The sequence below is a fragment of the Pinus tabuliformis genome, chromosome X, assembly GCF_031772625.1.
Source record: "Pinus tabuliformis cultivar Carrire ecotype Pingquan chromosome X, CPIR1, whole genome shotgun sequence".
Lineage (NCBI taxonomy): Eukaryota > Viridiplantae > Streptophyta > Pinopsida > Pinales > Pinaceae > Pinus > Pinus tabuliformis.
The window spans coordinates 1,324,861,181-1,324,869,655 of record NC_142308.1 but is presented as its reverse complement, the minus strand read 5'-3'; the positions used below and the strand labels follow the sequence as shown (position 1 = coordinate 1,324,869,655).

Genomic DNA, 8,475 nt, shown 5'->3' with positions numbered 1-8,475 from the left:
TGCAGAACAACGAGACGACTGAAAGGTCAGGGCTGGTAGGTAACACAATCTCTTTGCGAGATGACATTACTATAATTTAAATGTGCAGATTAGCTGGGCTTCGCTTCCTCTCAAACAACCTGAAATTCGAGATTTTGCTTAAAATGAGACATTCAAATCCAAAATTTGAGAAATGCTCTATCAGTTTAGTTCAAATACGATAATGAATGAACCATGCAGCTATAGAGCTTAGAAACACAACTTCAAGATGCACCAGATCACGGCTTTGGGGGTTTGGGGATTAAGTCTGCAGAGATACAGCTAAAGAGTTCGCCACAGGTAGTTTTAATGGGTGTATGGGGTATATAATTTAATACTAATCAGTGCTTGCCAAAAGCCAGGGAAGAAGAACAGCAACAACAACTGGCATACCAAAGAAACAAAGGGCAAGAGTGACATAAAAGAATGGGAAAAAGCAGTAAAAATATCTTCAAGAGTGACATAAAAAAATGGGAAAAAGCAGTAAAAATATCTTGCCATGCCAAGAAGGCAACTCAAACGATATTTGGAAAAAGCAGTCACACTTCAAATCAACGGTTGAAAGTGTCTCACCTGATCTAACGGTAAAAGTGTATGATTGTTGATGCATAGGAAAGCCTATTGGCCTAAATATCTCATATATTAATTTTTTTAATAATTAATAATATTAATAATAATTTAAAATAAGTTATAATTTAATTAATTTTAATGATTTTTTATTATGAAATTGATGTTTTAGTGGATATGTGTTGGTAGTTTAAAACCTGAACTTAACCCTAACCTAATATTTTCTTCAAACTTAAGATCTTAAACAAAAGAAAAACTGAAGTTTTAAGTCAAGGTGGGTAAGGAAACAAACAAAACTCAAGTGCTTCAATTACCAGTTTTGCAACAAAATTTATTATATCTTCTTCGCGGAAATTGCTGTCCGACTTACTCAAAACGAGATCAGGGTACCTAATATACAAATCCAAAAGCAAGAGAGTTTCATCCTTAAATAAATTAACATGTATGCAAAAATCTTTGGCTTATTGCGAAAACCAAAAAGGAAATCAACTCATGTGAAAGGTCGTGCGTTCAACGAGCCCAACTGTTGAATTCCAGCTAAAACTCAAAATATTTTTTAGCTCAATAGAGGGCAAATCCAGGTACATATACACGTTTGAAAATATATCAGCCCAATAAATGGGAAGTATATCAGATCAAGTAGTAAATGGCACTCACGGAATAACAGCAGCATCAGTAATATCTGGTTCAACAGAAGCAACTCCTCTAACTCTGCTGGAGCAACCTGACAAAATATAAGTTTTCTATGAGAAGATCAATATTTTGAATTTACATTCGACTCTGAAATGCTTTGTACTTGATTAACTCCTTTATTCTATCCACAACAAAAAGGAAGCCTTCCTCATCGATGTAACATAGATCCCCAGTTTTCATCCATCCTTCCGTGTCTAAAGCTGACTCAGTTGTTTCATCATTACGAAAATAACCTATGTGGAGCAGCTGAAACCTTCCTATATTTTTTCTAGCCAGAATCGGGGAAAATTCAATCTGTGAAAGAGACGGTTATGACATCATGTTAAAGCAATGTTTTCGGAGTTATTCGAACGATTGCGATTGTGTGGATCACTTTCTCAAAACATAGATTCATTCCTTTTCCTGCTTGAAAGATGATGTGGCTACAAAAAATTACACAAGAGCACAAGGTCTGCACCTGTGCGTGACAAACTAGCTTGATGATGTACTTAAATAGAAATGGTGGAGATTGCTTAAGGCCATTTTGGGCATGGGGTACAGCGTGTTTACTAGGCACCCATGCTGTCATTCTCGCTAGGAAGTTCAGGACTTGTTGCCTATGCTTTTTTAATAATCGTAACAAAACTGTTTAAGGTTTTGCCGATACTAGTGCAGGTGATCAGGTGATCAGGGCACTATCCAAATCACTTTCTCAAAATCGAAAAAATTAAAAATACACTAAACTGTAACTCAAATCAACCAAGTCTGCAAATTTATTAAATGTTGTGAGAGTAGTCTCCATGGGAAAAATGAGATGATGACTTAGGAATACCTTTCATGATTGTAGGTCCCCGCAACCAGAGCTCCCCTTTGCGGTTGGGAGGCATAGCTTTGCCAGTAGTTGTGTCCACCATTTCAGCTTCCACATGAGCTGCAAGCAAGCCCGCTGTTACATAATGTCTGCTTTCTTGATCGGTTGCAGTCGAGGACACTGCCCCATTAGACTCTGCCAATCCATAACCCTACATAATAATAACACAGAGACATTCATATAGCCACACACAGTCTTTTGTCATTTGGGGAATTGCAAAGTTGGAACAAAACCAGGCCTGTTATGTCTTTCGGAGAAGGGAGACAATTTTGCTTGAACAATAAACAAAATAGAAGTGTCTTATAAGTGAAGTTTACATTCTTGGTTTGGAGTATGTTTTAAAATTGACCTGAAGCAAGAATGAAAGCCTGCCTGAAACAATAATGGTTGTCCTTTGACGACGGAGTTAGGATAGGTTTTTCCAAAAAAAAAAAAAGGCCCGTAATTTTCAAGCTATAAAAAGGGCCAGTAATTTAAGTTATAGCTTAAATTTTCTTCAAGCTATAGAAAGGGACAGTAAGGAACTTTTATCAATTAACCATAGGAAACTGACTTAGCATGCAATCATAAAAACCTATAAACACGACAGATGTTGAAGTGGACGTCTGAAAATATCATGTGATAAACAGGGAGTTACAATTTCAACCCTGCTGCTCAAGGGTAACTCGAAATCCAAATCAAAATCAAGTCGATAAGAGAAAGATGAAATTTGGGAATTAGGTCACGAGTGCCACCTGTTTAATTTGAACAGTTGGAAATCGAGCAGTGAAGTTGTCGATGACGTCTTTGCCGAGAGGTGCTCCACCGCAGCCGATGGTGTGAAGCGAAGTCAAATCGTAGTTGGCAACAATTGGAGACTTATTTAAAGCGACCAGAATAGGTGGAGCAGCAGGCAGAGACTTCACTCTGTACTTCTGTATGGCCGAAAGCATTTCAGCCAAATTGAATTTGGGCAGGATCACAATGGCACTCCCAGCTGCAATGCAAGAAAGTGTCCAGGAAAACCCAATTACATGAAACAAAGGGATGATGCACAAACATATCTTCTCCGCTCCATCCATATCCTGCAGAACTCCTGATATCATGGCAATGAGATTTCTATGCGTTGAGATGACTCCCTTGCTTTTGCCCGTTGTCCCCGAGCGTCGCAGTGTCTTCCTGTTTGATGTCCACTGGAGGGAGGCCGCTAATGGCAGACTCCAAGAGGAGGTTTAAAGTAGAAATACAGCCCCAGCCCGAGCCTTACTCTGTGTTTCCCTCTTCCTCTGTGTTTCCCTCTATGAGAATGACTGGCAATTGTGTTGCACGGACCTTGCTGATCAGATTTGCTAGTGTGAAGATAATTCCCGGTTTCGAATCCTCTACCTGCCTTTTAATCTCTGCCTCTGTGCTGAGCGGATTGGCGGTGGTCAGGATTGCTCCGATGGAGAGGATGGCGAGGTAAATGCATGGAAGGGCGATGGAATTGGGGGAAATCACCAGCACCACGTCGCCTTTTCGAATCCCCAGGCCATGCAGTCCGGCAGCGAGGGCTCTCACATTGTGGCGGAGGGCTGGATAAGAGAGCGAGAACCGGTAGAGGCGTCGACGAAGGCGATCTGCTGCATGTCGTGGTGATGATGAGAAAAAATGTAAGTGGTAACGTCCAAGTGTTGAGTGGGTGGAGGAAGATCGATGGGATCTCTTTTGCTGTAATAAATTCCATTGTCTCTGCAATAACCTCTCTGTGTCCATAATCAGCCATTCCTGCTCCGCTGCTGTTGATGGGCGTGTAAAAATATTTTCAATTTTCCACTGCGTGTGTGATGTCTGTTATCTATCCTGTGAACTCGCGGAACTGGTAACGCCTTCTCTGTTGGAATCAATCACTGCAGCCATGAATGGCATGGATTTTTACTTAATAAATTAGGTTTTTCCAAAAAGATAGGTACAGCAAACCTACTGGTACAGGAGATCATCTCTTGGCATTCGATCGGGCTCCCCTATTTGGATCTGCTTCAGAAAGCTCCAGCCTTTCTTCCTGATGCATTTGAAATGGACTATTTCTTCTGGTTCTAATGTTTACATTGGTATTGACCGTACCCTACATAACCTTGAATCTATGATTCCTTTACCTCTGCTCTCCTTTTTCCATGCAAGAGGTCTTATCACCTGGGACAAACTTATTCATGCATGGTCCTCACAGGAGCCCATTTGGAAATCTGATCTCCAACTAGCTTTACCTCCGTACCTACGCCCCTTTTGGCTCTCTTTCACCAACCGTTTCTCTCTCTCTGCTTTCTCTCAAATTGGGACATCAGATGCTTTGACTTGGTCTTTGGACAATGCTATCCGCCCTATCCTGGTAAAAAGCCTCTACTCTGCTCTCTCCCCTCCTGCCCCGCTCCCCTCCCCTCCTTTCCCTGCCTGTTTCTGGACAGCCCACTGCCCTCTTAAATCCATTCTCTTCTCTTGGCTTCTTTTCTCGAACAAGAACCTCTCCTGGGAGGTCCTCCAAAAAAAAGGATGGCAGGGTCCAAGTGTTTGTCGTTTTTGCACAGATGCGGCAGAAACAAATCATCATATGTTTTTTGACTGTTCCGCCTCCTCAGTAATCTGGTATGACCTCTCTCTTTCTTATGGTTTTCCTCTTCGATCCTTTGCCACAGTTCAGGAGGCTTTTGCATGGTGGAGCGCTCAATGCCCCGTCCGGCATGCTCTTCTCATTCTTACATGTTGGAATCTATGGAAATGGCGAAATCGAAACATCTTTCAGGGCTGCTCTCTGCCTCTAAATTCTGTTTTGTCTCAAATAACAGCGCTCATGCCTTCACAGGACTAGGCGGGTTCCTCTACAGGCTCTCATTTTGTTTCAACGTGATGCTTCTCTTGGTGGGCTATCCATCTGTTTCTCACTCAATGGTTCTTCCAGGTTTGCCGCTCCAGCGGCCTCAGATCTTTCTATGCTCTTCTTGGTGGGCTATCCATCTGATTCTCACTGAATGGTTCTTCCAGGTTTGCCGCTCCAGCGGCCACAGATTTTTCTGCTGTCTCTTCTGGTCACTCCTGGCTACTTGCCTTCATGTATTCCTAACTTGATCCGCGGCTATCATGGTTTTTCAGGTTGCGGCTATACGCCTCTAAGTCATTCCTGATCATGTCACATTTTGCCTCTTTATATTTCCTGTACACGATATGCAGCCATTTCCGCGGCCTCTTTCTGGCCTCTCCTCCATCTATGGCTATTTTGGGTTTTTCGGTTTGTGGCTTTACGCCTCCATGTATTCCAGAACATGCCACATTCTGCCTTTTTGTAGTTCCTGAACAGGACATGCGGCTATCCTTCTGGTTGAGGCCCCATGCCTCCATGTATTTCTGAACTTTATATTTTCTCAATATAACATATATTGCTTTTTTCTTCTGAAAAAAAAAAAAAAGCAAACCGAAAAATATGTCTACAAAGTGAGTTACCACCAGGGATCAAAATTGAACACATCAGAGCCCTTCAAATGGTCTCTGGCACGTCAGAGAAGTGGGGTGAAAATTTTACTAGTCAAAAAAAATTTAAAAATTGATTTTTGTCATTTAAAAAAAAAATTGGAATAATATCTTAAAATTTTTTAAGAAGCGCTGTCAAATTGTCAATCTTTTTTTTTAAATTTCATTTTTTTTGAAATTAGAATTTTAGGAATGTTGAATTTGTAAATTTCTTTTCATGTTAAAACTTAAATCCCATTTCAAAAACAACAGTTTCCTTTTGAGTTGTTTTTTCTAATTGTGCATATGATGCAAGTTCTTATTAATTATTGTGTCACAATTACCTTTTGATACCATTACATTTGGCAATTTCTGAGTTGATCCCATTTCAAGAACAACAGTTTCTTATTGAGTTGTTTTTTCTAATTGTGCATATGATGGAAGTTCTTATTAATTATTATGTCACAATTACCCTTTGATACCATTACATTTGGTAGTTTCAATTGACAGCGACTAGATGTCAATATGGGCCATGTATTAGGTCTGTAATTTCACTGGGTTGTGCCTGAAGGCTGCCCAAAGCAAGGTTTGACGATGATTTAAGCTGGAGAGGAGCATAGATTCATCATTCAACAAACGCCTGTCAAGCAAGGTTTAAGCATGATTTATGCTTGGAGAGGAGCGCATTCAACATGCTTCCTAACATACTGGATTTGATTTGTTTGCGGATTCCCAATTCCTGGTATGTTTTCATATTAAAAAGGAGATACCAAAAACAAATACACCTTTGTACACTCTTTTGTTGAATCCTAAACCTGTTTAGAATTTTACTGAATTTTTTCATTCATGCAATAAACTTAAATTTGATTGAGCTACTTGTATATTGGCTTGAACGTTCTGGTCACAAAAATTTCCTAAAAAATTAATCCTTATGTGAACTGGAGCAGGAATATAGGTCTCATGTTTATCCATTAATGGTAAATGCATCCGATATATTAGTTGCGGCTCATATCAGACCTGCCTTATACACAACATCCATGGGGTTGTTGTTCCACCATTCTCCTGTGAAAAAATAAAAAGAAATTTGAAAATAATTTACTGTTGTCAATTGAATTCCTCTTTTTTTTTTTTATGCTTTTCATTATAGAAGTGCTACCTGAATATGTGCCCTTCTAAATGAAATTAAGATCTGCCCTTCAAATTTGATCGCTGGTTACCACATATTTTCCCCACCCCAATCTAAAATAAATAAACAAAAATAAAAAATAAATACAAGTGTTTAGAGTTAGCCAAACCTTTTACTTTTAACCAGTCACTTATGCTTTCTCACCACCTTTCCCCTCTCTTCCTGCAAATCACTTGATACTTCCTCATTTTTATTACACTTTTATTAATTAAGTAAATAAATGGAATAGGAAGATATTATATTAATTAAGTAAATAAATGGAATAGGAAGATATTATATTTATAAGAAATATTAAAATACTCATTTCATAGGTGTAATAATATATTTATTAGAAAAATAATATAATATTAGCAATTGTATTGGATATTGCAAAGGAAATGCTATAAGGCATAAATTTTAGAAGAATTTTGCCATATAAAAAATGATTGAAAATAAAAATTGGTAAACAAAATGCCATTCAAAGCTAGAAGATAAAGAGAAATCACTTACATTATGCTAAATTTATAGATTCTATAATCTTTCCAACATATATTGCCTCTTAATTTTCAAAGATGGTCTTTCAAGTTCCAATAACAAATATTTGATAGTTTCAATGTGATTTGTAATATCTAAGGTGTGATGTTTAGATGACAAGTCTGGGAAGTCTAGAAGACAATGTAGGGAAAATTGTTCTGTTGTTATGCAGTGTCCCTATATTTTGTATTTAACTTCTATAACAAGTGACACATTTGAATCCAATACCAATGAAGTAACACATTATGTTAATTCGGTATACTCTATATTGACTCCTATGCCAGTGAAATAAAATATAAAATATAATAACATATTGTTACCAAATCCACTTACAAGAATTTATTTGCAAATGTGTTATACTCTATATTGACTCCTATGCGAGTCAAATAAATATAATGAGAGATTGTGCCAAATCCATTTTAGAAGAATTTCCTTGCAAATGCTTCAAGTCTTATATGTTCATCATTTCAATTTCAATTTTCCATATATTTACCATGCTATGGATTTGTTTAATATTACAGATCCTCATGTGATGTTGTACATATCCAAATTCCATAGTTGGGATGTATAGTCTCGATATGCCATTAAACTGACAGAATGGGGGATATGTCGACTTTAAAAGAACTGAAGAGGATTTTAGACATGAGCTAAATTAAGTAATTGAGACAACTATGTAGTTTATACACTCGTATCCCAAGAAACACATTGAAGCACAAATATTGAAAATCAAATAATGCCAGTGAAAATATCACCGTGATCAGAACATTTATTATGCCCACCAATTTCCTTTAGTATATAAAAGCTCAAGGAACATAAGTTATCAATGAAGGAATTTGGTTAAAAAACTAGGGGTCCAATCCATCATCTGGGACTCTTTGCATACAAAACCATTTGATGCAAATGACTAGTTAATAGATATCTAAGTCTTAATGTAAATTTCTTCGCACATACCAGTTTAGGTAAGCTTCCAAGCGATTGCCAACATGGAGGAAAAAACTTAATGATAAGTGAGCTTTAGTTTTTGGTTTAGTTATTTGTTGTGTCCCATTGTCTTCATCATGTGGCATTCATGAATACATGGAGGAAAAAACTCAATGATAAGTGAGCTTTAGTTTTTGGTTCAGTTATTTATTGTGTCTTATTGTCTTCATCCTGTGGCATTCATGAATTATATTCAATTGTTTGTGTTTCA

The 8,475-nt window shown here is 37.9% G+C and overlaps 1 pseudogene across 1 annotated transcript; it reads right to left on the bottom strand.

Annotated features, from left to right (window-relative positions):
• Positions 1-811: 811 nt before the first annotated feature.
• LOC149144968 (putative CoA ligase CCL5 pseudogene) lies at positions 812-3,861 on the bottom strand (annotated as a pseudogene). The gene is made up of 3 exons (XR_016265136.1): positions 2,863-3,861; positions 2,090-2,279; positions 812-1,309 (listed from the first exon to the last, which is right to left on the bottom strand). The product of XR_016265136.1 is annotated as a putative CoA ligase CCL5 pseudogene (transcript).
• Positions 3,862-8,475: the final 4,614 nt, after the last annotated feature.